At 38.1% G+C, this 14,724-nt stretch overlaps 1 protein-coding gene across 2 annotated transcripts in view; it reads right to left on the minus strand.

Annotated features, from left to right (window-relative positions):
- The window catches only part of SLITRK6 (SLIT and NTRK like family member 6), a 105,349-nt gene extending 97,587 nt beyond the window's left edge, over nucleotides 1-7,762 (minus strand). For both annotated transcript variants that reach the window (XM_077483051.1, XM_077483052.1), the window contains exon 1: nucleotides 7,309-7,762. The gene's annotated coding sequence lies outside the window, so the exon portion shown is untranslated. The remainder of the gene's footprint in view (nucleotides 1-7,308) is intronic.
- Nucleotides 7,763-14,724: the final 6,962 nt, after the last annotated feature.

Consider the following 14,724-nt stretch of genomic DNA (forward strand, 5'->3'; position numbering starts at 1 on the left):
TTTTTCATCCAGCATGTCCAGGGTTAAGATAGCTTGTGCAGGGGGAGTGTTAGCCCTGGGTGTCTGATTACTGGAGCGGAAACTCTTTCCCTAATAGCGGATCCATCATAGCGAAGGGATCTGCAGGGGAACTCGAGGCTGAGGATTGGGGCCTAGTGATATAATGGCCCATTACCGCTTTTGATCGTGGCTCAAATATAGGACAGTAGTAGCGCTGCTGCTGGCCAATTTTGCCCATGGGGTGCCCACTGCATGGGGAAGATGTATACGCTTTCCACCGAGGCTGATTCTGGCTTGTGTAGCGAAGTGGAGAGCCCATGGGTCCCGGAGCTCACCTAAGACATGTCTGCCATGCTGGAAGCCGTGCATGTGCCCCCTCCCTCATCCTTTTTTTTCTTGTTTTATATGGGGTCCATGCAATTTTTTTTTATGTTGACATCCATACAAAACTCTTTTTTTAAAGTTAGAGGACTGACCATTTTTCGGGGAAACCAAAATAATTTTTTTCTTTTTTGTGTGGGATCCCTCATTAACATTCATACAAGACCCTCAATTAGTATAAGGGTCTGGTGTAACTGGAGAACATTCCCAACCATATGTTTGCAAGCACAGGGAAACATCTGTGAGATGTAAATTATTGTTAATTTAAACAGATTTTTTTTTTCATTCTCTGTAAATGTCAGTTTTACTATAGTAGATTGCATACATGGTATACATGTGCCACTTCACAGGAAGTCTCGGGACATCCCCCAGACATCTTAATCAAGGGAATTTTGCATTTGTAATGTTGCCCATAAACATTATTAACATTAACGTTAACATTACATATACAGTATGCCGCTCCACGGCACTGGGTTTTTTTCTGTGGGGCTGCATAGATGCATATCTCCTTTTGTGCTGGGAGTGTGCCACACAGCACACTCTCAGCACAGAGATTGGGGTTTCACTGGGATCTCTTGATTCCGGGTCACCTGATTGCCGTGGTAGGCTCTGATTGGCTACCACAGTGATCAGTCACTATGAAGCCTGCCCCTGTGTTTTTCTCTCTCTGTGAATGGAGAGGAAAGATATAATGTGCAGAAAGGGAAAAAAAAGTGTGCCTGGAAAAAATAAATAATAACATAAAAAATAAAGAAAAAATACCTAGCTCAAGGTTTGATGTGGTCAGCGCCAGGGTTAGTGTTTGAGTCTAGTAAGGGTCAAAGGTCAGTGTTAATATATTTTAGGCAGGATATTTTTTTTCTAAATTAGCATCAGTGTCAATGTGTTTTAGGTAGGACAAGAAAAAAGCAAAATGCACACTATTGCTTCTGGGCTGTACTATAAGTACAAACAACAACTGACATACACATGTCTGGTATCACTGCTAACAATAAATATACAGCTACATTTAAAAAAAATTTTTTTTTACTATTTTGGGCCAGTTTTCCTTTGATAATACAAAAAAAATAAAAAATCAGGAGATATCCATAACCATTTACTACTAAATTAATCCCAATTTGTCCTGAAAAAACAAGGTATAATCCACTTGGATGAACAAAGTCGGTGTGATGATATGTACAGTTTTACTAACACTTTTTACCCTTTTACCCTTAGGTGTGAAGGGGTTAGAATGGCTGTTCATTGCCAAGTAGAATTAAATACCTTGGTTCATATTCACCAGAGCAACGCCCAGCTTCCCATACCATTTGTTTGACAATCCTTTCCTTATTATTTTAGAAATATGCCTTTTTTTTTTCTTTTTACTTTTGGCCCTCATTGACTTCAATGGAGCTTGGATTCACCACCTCAACCTTAGTAGTGTTTGGTGAACCTGCCCTAAACCAAAGTCAGGTAGCTTTGGCTCATCTCTAATCAGGGGGTTGAAAAAAATTTTTTTATAATTTAGTCCTGACCATAATAGATAAAAATGTGTACAAAATTATATATATATATATATATATATATATATATATATATATATATATATATATATATATATATATATATATAAAACAGAGATTTGTCTTACTGTCTCGCACTTGCATTTAATTATAAAATCTTAGAAAATCACTGGAAAATGTCAGGTTTAAAAATAAACATTAAAGCATTTTATGAGATACCCTAACCCTCTTATACTACGGTTGCTAGCAACCATTAGCTGAGAGATGAGTGCAGCTCATCCAAGCATGATATTTTAATAAATGGCACACAGCCAGAGATCTAAATATAGCTTCCAATGCAAAATACAGCTATTTACCAAACAAATATTATATAATAAATGTCTAATAAAATTATATTGCTGTGAAAAAAACTTGCAGTCAATAATGAGGTAGCTTTGGCCAGCAGAACATACAGTACTTAAGGGTCTTAAGCTGATGACGCCCTATAATATCTAAATAACTTTTATGGCATGAAAGACAAAGAGTATTTTCCAAACAAACTTAGTAAGCAGAGTTTCTGTTGTAAAAGACTAAATTAATGATTTTGAGATTAATAGCAGTGAACCATTAAATTTGCATGCTCTTTAAAACCACTGGCCTCTACCCAATGAGCCTTCTAATTACCGGTTATTTCTACATCTGAATTTAAACTGAAATCCTATATAAGTTTATCCATTGTGTGTTATAATAAGGTGTATAATCACTTTTCCATACCAACTCCTAATCAGTTTATAAACGTAAAATATATGAAATAATCTGTGCTCCACTAATGCAAAACATTTAATGTATATTAGCAGCTAGCTAGATGGTATAGACATCCAATTAAACCAGATTAAAAAAAAGAATAGTGGTGCTTAACCCCTTGCCGACCAGTGCATGATGATAAACGTCGACACAATGGCATGGCTGGTCAAATGGACGTACATATACATCCCGTTTAAATTGCGACATTGTGGGCGCAATGCGCACTGCAGGTGGGGCACGCATGCGCCGCGTACTCTGTGAGCGTGCCCGCGGGTCCCGCGGATTCAATGTCTGCCTGGGGCCCGCGGTCACGGGGAGAACGGGGTGATGTTTATGTAAATAAGGTATTTCCCTGTTCTGCCTAGCAACATGACAGAGATCTGCTGCTCCCTGTCATCGGGAGCATTGATCTCTGTCATGTCCTAGTGAGACAATCCCCCCTACAGTTAGAATCACCCCCTAGTGTTTAACACCTTCCCCGCCAGTATCATTTACACAGTAATCAGTGCATTTTTATAGCACTGATTGCTATATAATTGACAATGGTCACAAAATATAGTGTCAAAAGTGTCCGATGTGTTCGCTTATTGAGATTTTTTTTTACCAAAAATATGTAGAAGAATCCATATCGGCCTAAATTGAGAAAGAAGTTTTTTTATATATTTTTTGGGGATATTTATTATAGCAAAAAGAAAAAATATTGCTTTTCTTTTCAATATTGTCGCTCTTTTTTTAAGCACAAAAATTAAAACCGCAGAGGTGATCAAATTCCACGAAAAGAAAGCTCTATTTGTGGGAAAAAATGGATGTCAATTTTGTTTGGGTGCAACGTTGAACGACTGCATAATTGTCAGTTAAAGCAACGCAGTGCTGTATCGCAAAAAGTGCTCTGGTCAGGAAGGGGGTAAATCCTTTTTCCGGGGCTGAAGTGGCTAATACAACCTATATTATCTTTTACAATAATTATATTATTTACAGTATACATTCCTTCTTTAACTGCTTAGTCTGCAGAAAACATGATAGCATCTAATAAATCCTCCTCAACAGCAGTGAGCATTTGCCTCCACCCTTAACTGAATAGGTAGAAACACCTTTAACTGAAGCAGTAGCAAACTACTGTGTATCCACCTCCAAACAAATGTCACACCATGCAACTTACCAGATTCTTAGAACTCATAAAACAAATGGTCTAGTAGTGCTTAAGTAAATACAAGGTCACCACAGAAGCCAGTAATCCACTTTATCTACCATATCTTTTTGTTCCATAAACACAAGCAGCTTAGTAGAGGCACATCCTCTGTTTGTACCTCTACCCTTAGCCCTTGTACACACGGTCGGACATTCCGACGGAAAATGTCCGATCGGACCATGTTGTCGGATAATCCGACCGTGTGTGTGCTCCATCAGACTGTTTCTGTCGGAATATCCGACCAACAAAGTTTTAGAGCAGGGCTATAAAATTTTCCGACAACATGATCCGATCGGACTTTGTCCGATCGTGTGTAGAGAATTCCGATCGGACAAAGTGCCACGCATGCTCAGATCAAATTCCTAGACCAAAGCTATTGGCTACTAGCCTGAACGTAGTCCAATCGTAATGAAATAACGTCACCACATTCTGAATGATCGGATTGTCCGGCAACTTTGTCCGACTGTGTGTATGCAACAGTTTCGGACAAAATCCATCGGACAAAATCCATCGGACAAAATTCAACGGATTTGGTTGTCAGAATGTCCGACCGTGTGTACAAGGGCTTAGACTCAAGTGACTTCTATTGCTAATAATACTAGACCAAAGGTATCCATGAATCTAATGGTTTTTCATCTAATCCGCTTAGGTGTTTTAAAGTGTCTTTCAATGAAAACTAGCTAATATAGATTTGTCCATATATTTAAGGCCTGAATATTTTTTATTTAATATTATTACAGGTATTTATACTGTATAGCACCAACAATTTTCCCAGGAACTTATATAATGTATATTCACATCAGCCCCTGTCCTTAAGGAGCTTATGATCTATGGTCCCAATCCCCCATTCACATAGCAGGTCCAAATTATATTGGAGCCAGTTAACCTACCAGCATGTCTTTGGAGTGTGGGAAAAAAACTCGAGCACTTGGAGGAAACCCACTCAAGCACAGGGAAAACATAAGGTAAACTCCATGCATTTCTAAAAGCAACCTGTCGTCTTCATTTGTTGGAATTTATTCTTTGATATATGGTAACACAGATAATGACATTTTATTTATTTATTTACTGATCTAAAGTACTACAATTTGAGACATAGACATAGGATAGTGTTATTTATTAATTGTGCAATTATAATTTCGTTCTAGAGACTTTCAGTAAACAATTTAATTATGCTTTGCAGACAAACTGTAAAGATGAAAGTGCACACAGTTTGTTATTTCCTTCATCACATTTTGGCTGAGCTTTCCCCATATGTATGACATTAAGCACATCTATTTTGAATTAATGACATTTTTTAATAATTAATCTTAATTTAAAATTAAATTAAGATGTTTATCTAATCAGAATACTCTATTCAGTGGAACTTTTAAAGCCATGGACAAGAGGAATCAAATATTGAGTATACAGTAAATAAAACAATTTCTGTATGTATAACAGCTTAAAATTATTACATTAGCCAGCAACAAAAGTCATATTATTAATTTGAAAAACAGAATTTTCTCATATTCTATTTTTTTTTTTTTATATATATTGCTTTACATCACTTTTTAAATATAGAACTTTGCAAAAAACACAAAAAAGTTCAGCATTCCTATCACTGATAAGGTCTACAATAAATATTTGAATTAAAATTAAAATAACTAGTGTTTGCAAGATCTATAAACAGTACAATATATACATATATACATAACAATGCTTAAATGTACTGTATGCTCTACTACTACTGCTGACAACCTGGTACAATATAAGCATCACAAAGTAATATGTGATAAATTCTACTCTCTAGAACTGTATAAGGTACCCTGAGTTATTTTCAGCTTTTAAATCTAAAACCACATTCTTAAAAGATAAATATTCCACCTTAATTTCAAACCATCAACCCCCTTGACTTGAGGCAAGGGTCCCATCTGTCAAAATATCATCAGTATCTTTCTCTAGAAATGTGCATCTGCGATAAAGGTTTAATGAATGTAAATATTCTGGTCAAAACGTGGTCAATGTCTTTAGTGTTAACATTACCCTGTAGATTAGCATTTGATATGTGTAAACATTTTTACATAGTTGGCCTAATACAGTTCCTCACTCTCTATCCCTACTTAATTTCTCCTCTTAAAGTTCCCATAGATTTGAGAGAACAGTTGAGCAAGCAGGCATGACCTGACAACCCTCAGGCACAACTCTGGACTAGCCTGTGCATAAATAGAAATGCTTGGCTTGGCTGAGTAGTCATATTTATTGTCATGGATAGAAGAAGTGATAGGTAGACACTGCTTGTGCTGCTATTCAAAGGGGACTAGCAAGTGGACCTGCTTGATTGTTTCTCTAAAAAATCATGGGCTGTTGCCCCATCTGGCTAAAATCAGTTGGATCAGGCTACTATTTTCTCAAGTCTATGGGGTTGATTTACTAAAGGCAAATCCACTTTGCAATACAAGTGCACTTGGAAGTGCAGTCGCTGTAGATCTGAGGGGGACATGCAAGGAAAATAATAAAAAGCATTTTTGCTTGTACAAGATTAGAAGATAAAATCAGCAGAGCTTCCGCACATTTCAGATCTTCCCCTCAGATCTACAGCAACTGCACTTCCAAGTGCACTTGTCGTGCAAAGTGGATTTGCCTTTAGTAAATCAACCCCATAGACTTGAGAAAATAGTAGCCTGATCCAACTGATTTTAGCCAGATGGGGCAACAGCACATGATTTTTAGAGAAACAATCAAACAGGTCCACTTGCTAGTCCCCTTTTGAATAGCAGCACAAGCAGTGCAAAGTGGATTTGCCTTTAGTAAATCAACCCCTATGGGTAGCTTCCTTTAAATCCTACATAATGACAGCTGGCTGTCAGTTATGAGTTCTCTGCTGTCCATATTTCTGCATAGTAATAGGATAATGTATACATGGCGGACCACTGTTAATATCTGTTATTATCTGTCTGTATGAACATTTCAGTCTGTTTTGTATACCCATAGACATATGTGTTATAGTACTACTGTACTGCTGGAGCTTATATTTTAACAATTTTGTCCACAAATTTTGTTAAAAATAAATTTTGGATTATTTATAAAATTACGACTTGACCCATAATTCTGCTGCCTAAAAATCCAATTTCTGGGGGAGCATTTTCGAATTCTTCAATGTATAAATGATTACACAAACTTTTACAGGTACTCATCAATACCTTCATAATGCGCAAAAGGCTTTTGTATTGAACTGGTAACGGCATACATAGCAACCGAGAAAAGTTATATCAAACTGTAATATCATTACTGCATTTCCTAATCCCCTTGGAATCAGGTTATAATGTACAGACACTTAACAAACAGAACAGCTCATAGCATAGTTATTGAATATAAAACAAATAACCAAACAAATGCAATTTAGTACTCTGGAAAAAAAAAAGTGAGTCACTCTTATGTAAAGCTTTAGAAAATGTAACAGCAATAGGATCGTACCTGTGAAATCAGCTGAATCAGAAGTAAAACAGGTTCCAACAGTGTAAATGGTATTTTTCTTCTTTAAAAGCAGACCTCTTTAGAGAGATATCCATTGACATTGCAAACTGAACTTTCCTGCAAGCTCAAACACATCCACAATGATGCATGTAATCTTTAGGAAACAAGAATAGTTCACTGAAGATCCCACTGCAGTTGGATCCTAGTATGCAGTAGCTGATCCAGTGACTCGCATCCTTTTCTTAGTTAAAATTCTGAGCAGATATCCCTGCTACCCTGAGTTTACTTGATGAGTTTAACCCTGTCGAAGCTGTAAGGCAGAGAATAAATGATTTTGACAGGACCTTCCATTGAGCTCCAAACATAGCTACTGTCAGATTCTCTGTTCTCATTCCTCTCTTTCTAGCTTTCTTGTTAGCTCAGATTACTATTAGTCAGATTGCTAGAAGCAGGGAAATGGGCGTAAGCGAAGAGGTTTCTTGGCTTTTGACTCATTCTTTAAGCCCTTCCCAGTAAGAGATGGCTTATTGTGTCATTTTACTTACAACTCCACCTCGTTATCTCTGCTACGTCTCCCCTTGCTGCTTCCATTGTGCATTACCACCATGCACGCATTAATGGGATGTATTCACATTCTATGACTCATTTCAGCATAATCGTTAATAGGGGGCATTCTAAAAAAAGGAAACTGACATTTAACTGTCAGGTAGGAACAAAAGCTTACATTTGCATTTGTTTCTTGACATATTCAAAAATGAAAAAAAAAAAAAAAACATCAAAAATCTAAAAATAAGCAAATAATCCAAAACCAGTTCTCTCAATAAATGTACCCATGGGTAAAAAAAAAAAAATATGTTGCCAATTAAGTAATACGAGCTATGCATGCCAGCTAGTACCAAGTCAGCTCCTCTGTAGCATGAGGGTTGAAGCGTGTGTTCAAATCTTACAACAGAATTATATGAATAATTGGAACAAGGATACATCCCAGAATCCAATGCTCTGAAACTATCTTGTGCATCTATAGGAGTTGCTCCATCAATTTTATTCTTGGATTTTTTTTTTTCCCTCAGCATGTTATCTTTTTTCTTTGTGAGCCTAGATCACATTCATGCGATTTGGCATGCAATTTGACATGTCAAATTGCATGCCAAATCAGCAGCTATTGTTGGCAATAGCACCGTCCGAAATCGGTTTGACGCCGACTTTGTGGCGCCACACCGATTCCGAGAAGTCGTTTCTGTACTACTTTTGGCAAGTTCGGGTGCGATTTCAATAGACATCTGTTCAGGAACACTGCACAGATGTCTCTGAAATCGCCCCCGAATGGGGTTTATTTCCTAAAGTTGGAAAGTGCAAAATCAGGCTCACTTCTGCATAGAAACCAATGAGCTTCTAACCTCAGCTTGTTCAATTAAGCTTTGATAATAAAACCTGGAAGCTCATTGGTTTCTATGCAGAAGTGAGCCGATTTTTCACTTTCTAGCTTTAGAAAATAAACCCCATTGTGTACTTAAAAGTGGGGTATTCCTGTACTCTACTGCTACTAAGTACTGCTTGGAAAAAAAGTGGGGTATGCCTGTACTGAGCTCTAGTTGCCTGAATATCTCATATTTCTAGTCACTCAGTCTAAAGCCTAGTACATGCTATAAGTTTTTTTGTTTTATATTCAACCCAAAGGGCTTAACGAACAAAATACCTGATAGATTTCTGTACTAACACACACAATGTTAGTACAACAATCTCCCCTGCTATTGTAGTCTGACAGGGGGACCACCCCTCCCCCCCCCCCCCGCCAGAACACACTGGATGCCAAGTGGATGCTGGTTTTCCAGCATGCACATTTGACAGAAGCCGACCCTGCATATTTGCTTTAGGTCAGTCCCTCGTAAAATATAAAAACTTGTTTCCATGGCCAATGCATTAAAAAGATACTTGGTTGACTCAGTTTGCTAAATCCCAAAAGGTACAATGGGCACAATTTCGTATGTTCTTTAACATCTATGCAATATTGGTATAAGACCATACTTGATATAAGTAAAATCTGTGTGTGTTTTTTTATGATACAATAAAAAACGTTGGTTAAAAAAAAATACTAACACATGTAATTTAAGGATGTACAATTTGAAAGCCCGGCAGGACATCATGCACATTTGACATTTGGCCAACTCTCTTAGATGCCTTTCCTCCTGGCAACAGCATTTTTCAGGAAAAATGTTCGTATACACATAAAACACATATAGGCACATTTGGGCGTTTGAGCTTTAATTAATTTCACTGGCCAGAATAATAATGTATTCTGGCCATTGATATTAGTTAATGCTCAAGCATGTGCATGAACACATAGGCTAACATGTAGGGGTGTTTAGAAGCAATAAAAAAAATGGATGCCCCTAACAGCAGCATTAAAAATGTCCAGGGTGCATAAGGCCTTACAATCATTTTCAGAAGGAGAGGTCAGCAATGACAGCCTGCATATTTTCTCACTACTTCTATTCTTTACAAGGACCTGCAGTAATAGAAAAAGAAGAGCAGCCATTGATGATGTGTATTAAAAGCTGTACGCATGTGAGCTTTGGATGTAATCCTGATTCTGGCTTCAGTGCCTAATAATATGTATGAACAGTGAGGGAAAAAAGTATTTGATCCCTTGCTGATTTTGTACATTTGCCCACCGACAAAGAAATGATCAGCCTATAATTTTAATGGTAGGTTTATTTTAACAGTGAGAGACAGAAAAACACAAAAACAAAAAAATCCTGAAAAACACTTTTTAATGAGTGAAATAAGTATTTGACCCCTTCGCAAAACATGACTTAGTACTTGGTGGCAAAACCCTTGTTGGCAATCACAGAGGTCATATGTTTTGTGTAGTTGGCCACCAGGTTTGCACACATCTCAGGAGGGATTTTGTCCCTCTCCTCTTTGCATATCCCATCCAAGTCATTAAGGTTTTTATACTGATGTTTGGTAACTTGAACCTTCAGCTCCCTCCACAAATTTTCTGTGAAATTGGGGTCTGGAGACTTGCTAAACCCCACCAGGACCTTAATGTGCTTCTTCTTGATCCACTCTTTTGTTGCCTTGGCCATGTGTTTTGGGTCATTGTCAAGCAGGAATACCCATCGAAAATCTATTTTCAATGCCCTGGCTGAGGGAAGGAGGTTCTCACTCAAGATTTGATGGTACATGGTGCTGTCATCCCTTTGATGCACTGAAGTTGTCCTGTCCCCTTAGCAGAAAAACACCCCCAAAGCAGAATGTTTTCACCTCCATGTGTGACAGTGATGGTGTTCTTGGAGTCATAGGCAGCAATCCTCCTCTTCCAAACACAGTGAGTTTAGTTGATGCCAAAGAGCTAGATCGTGGTCTCATCTGATCACAACACTTTCACCTAGTTCTCCTCTGAATCATTCAGATGTTCATTAGCAAACTTCAGACGGGCCTGTGCATGTGATTTCTTGAGCAGGGAGACCTTGTGGGCACTGCAGGATTTCAGTCCTTCATGACGTAATGTGCTACCAATTGTTTTTCTTGGTGACTATGGTTCCAGCTGCCTTGAGATCATTGACAAGAGTCTACCATGTAGTTCTGGGCTAATTTCTCACCGTTCTCATGATCATTGAAACTCCATGAGGAGAGATCTTACATAGAGCCCCAGACCAAGGGAGAGTGACAATTATGTTGTGTTTCTTCCATTTGTGAATAATCACACCAACTGTTGTCACCCTCACACCAAGCTGCTTGGAAATGATCTTTATTATCCAATCATGTGCAAGCTAAAATGCTGTTTTTTTTATTTTCCTTGCATGTGCCCCTCGGATCTACAGATACTGCACTTCCAAGTAAATAATAGTAAATGACCCCCAGTGTGTTTTACATTAGGACAGCCTGTTCATGTAAGTGGGCTGCCTAATGCACAAAAACTTACAACACAGGTACAAGTACCACTTTTAGCAGCCCAACACACTACAACACATGTAAGAAATTACTGTTTGTCAGTTTGCATTGCAGGGTGCTGCAATTAAGGTGTATTGGGGTGTCATTTGGAATGAATAGTACCCCAGTGCTCCAACATGCATAACATACATTATTGCACATTGTGGTTAAAGTGGAGTTCCACCCAAAAATGGAACTTCCGCTTTTCTGTTTCCTCCCCCCCCCCCCCCGGTGTCACATTTGGCACTTTTTGGGGTGAGGGAAGAGCAGATACCTGTCTAATACAGGTACTTTGCTCCCACTTCCAGGCATAGATACCCGAGCCACCCGCGAGTATCTACACCACTTCCGGTGCCTTCTCCATCCCCCTGCTGTCTTCTGGGAAACACACAGGTCCCAGGAGACAGCAGGGACCAGTGTGATAGTAGAGTGCGAGTTGCGCATGCGCAGTAGGGAACCAGGAAGTGAAGCCAGCATTTGTGTCTATGGATGCAAATGGATTCAGGATCCAGACGAGGTAACCTCCCCGGGAGATTGCTTCCCCTAGGGGGTTATCTGATGCGGGGAGCAGCAGTGAGAGCTGCCGAGGGACCCCAGAAGAGGATGTTCGGGCCACTCTGTGCAAAATAAGCTGCACAGTGGAGGTAAATATGACATGTTTGTTATTTAAAAAAGGGAAAAAAAACACAAATGTTTACAATCACTTTAAATAGGAGAGACTAATTTTCTACAAGAAAATGTTTGTGAAAATCGCATCCTGTGTTTTATAACTTGAGTCATTAATCTCACATAGTTACATAGTGGGTGAGGTTGAAAATAGACACAAGTCCATCAAGTCAAGTCTGTAACAATTATGTAGCTAGTGAAGTTTAGTTATTGGGTAGTGAAGCAAGGAGAATACCTTTTTTATAAATGTAGCAAGAGCTCAGCTTCTGAATTTCAATACTCACAGGTTCCTTTTAGACTAAGCCGCAATCAGATATTTAATCTATTATTGCAAAATATTCTTACAACGATAACATTGTTTTGTTCAGCTTGAAACAAAATTCTTCTGTATACTGAGCTTGAAAAAGTCCTCTTCTATATACTGTTTGTTTGAATAAATTGAAATGACATTTTCAAGTGAGCAGCGAGATTTCTGTGACATATACTGCTGATTTTCATCAGTTCTGAATTCATTTTAACACTAAACCATACATTATATAATTATTTTGCCAAAGATGCTTAAATTCATTATATCCAAAGCAAAAGTGGTTATATCCGTTATATTCAAAGAACTTGGTATTCTAAGCAGCTTGTTAAATCTAACTAAAAAAAAAGCTATGATATGCAAACATCGACAGTCTGTTTTATTAAACCAGTCAAATCAAATTAATTGGCATTTTTTACTGTACATTGTTAAATGGACTTTACTTTATTAAAACTGGACTGAGTCACATAACTTGAGCTTTTAGGGTGCAAAGTTTCCAAACTTAGCACTGAATCCCATGAAATCTTTTGGGGGTAAGGGGCAAATCTTGTTATTCAATTCCGGCCATTTGAAGGCAAATAAACAAGCTATTGTCAAACAAAGGCTAAGCTGGACACTGCCAACGGGGATATGAACCAATGCCTAAAGATTACTGCACAGCATATAGAGGGACTTTTAGTATAGTTTCAAGTGCTACTTTGAAAATACAAAAATCATTTAAATTATATGTTTGGAGGGGTCCTTAATGTTGTTCTTGATGTTCCAGAGCAGCACAGTTTTCATAGACAGTTAAAGAGGTTGTAAACCCTGATGAAACAAAAACAAAAACAAATACTAGCTCATTATGAAATACCTTAGAACAGGCTCCAGCTCTGTGGGTGGACAGGGCCACAATGATGCCATGCCTGCACATGCACATGGGAGTTGCTGATCATGGCACAGGGCTCTGAAGAAATGGCATGGGCAACCAATCCTTCAGAGTGCATGCACCGATGATGTTATCAGCAGTGTATACAGAAAATATCTCCTGAATGATGCAAGTTTAGGAGATATTTACAGTACCTATAGGTAAGCATTATTATAGACTTACTCATAGGTACAAAAAAAACAGGGAAGTTGACTTCCTCTTTAAGGAAATAGCATATTCCGACAGTACATATTTGACTGTGGGATGTTTATTTTTTTTTTACAGATAGTTTTGGCTATATACAGGGGACACAGCACCCTAATATGATTAATTTGAGGTTAACATTTATTTTTTCAGATAGTTTTAGCAGAGACACATGCTTTTTTTTATCTGAATTAGCAACTACAACAGATCTAAAAGCTATATGAAAATGTTTTTTGAGAAGCAGATATAGCTTGGGTTGGGCAGTAGCACAACATTTGTATGTATAGTTTGTTAGCTTCGTTTTATCACAGCACCATACTGCATTATCTTAAAAGGTTTAAAAAAAAAATCTCTCAATTTAGGCCTGTCTGTTATTGTTCACAGTGTGCTTGGTCAGCAACCAGTGAACAATGCACTTTGAAGACCTTAAACTTAAAGAATATCCCCAGTTGCACACCAAAAAATAAATAAAAAATTAATTCTTCCTAACAGCCGTCTTACTGCTGCTTGGTGCTTGGGTTGCTAGTGTGCATCTCTGTACACTTGAAACATCCATACACAGCTCCTGAAACTATGTAGATACATGCTGTTTTCTATAGCTCCCAGACATTGGTTAGTGATTTCACAACATTGGCCAATAAGAGTCTCTTCTTTTGTCTTGAAACTAAGAAGAAGCTCCCATTGGCCAGCACTGTCATATTACTGTGCTAACCAATGACCAGGAGCCATTGCAAAAATGATGCTTCTACACAGCTTCCAGGGCTGTGTACAGAGATGTTTCAAGTGTACAGAGATGCACACCAGCATCTGCAGGCAGTGAATGATGTTAGACAAAGACACATAATTGCACAGGGGACAGCAGCAGAGGGGATGCTTTTAGGAAGGTTTTTTTTTATTTGCAAATGTGGAGCTACCCTTTGATGTAGCACCTTCAAAAAAAAAAAGAAGAAAAAAAAAGAATAACTAAAACAAACAGGCCAGAAAAGGGGTGATTGCCCAAAGAGCTAGCTATCAGAAGCAAAGCATTATTTTTAAATTGAACTAATCTTTCCCTTTGTTGTTTGCTTCACTTTTATAGTGAAGGGGCTGACTTATCCAAAAACCCCATGGCCATGGTTCAAAGTCCATGTAGTGCAATATAGTTTAAAAAAAAATGCCTGCCAAAGCTGCACATAAATTGCTAGGACTGCAAACCTTAAACCCATGATCAGAATCCATGGTAGTGTCACACCAGAATCTCATCCTTGTCTAGATCATACCAATTTGCTGTATAAATGTACTCCAATTGACACAAACCTATATTCTTGCACACCAGACTGCTCCACTGTGATGCATTTGGATGAACTGCCTAATGAAACTCAAAAGACCGCAAATAATACATGCAGCAGTATTAAAAAAA

This window comes from Lithobates pipiens, unplaced genomic scaffold (assembly GCF_037356315.1).
Source record: "Lithobates pipiens isolate NorthernLeopardFrog02 unplaced genomic scaffold, aLitPip1_a1.2 Scaffold_16, whole genome shotgun sequence".
Classification (NCBI taxonomy): Eukaryota; Metazoa; Chordata; class Amphibia; order Anura; family Ranidae; genus Lithobates; species Lithobates pipiens.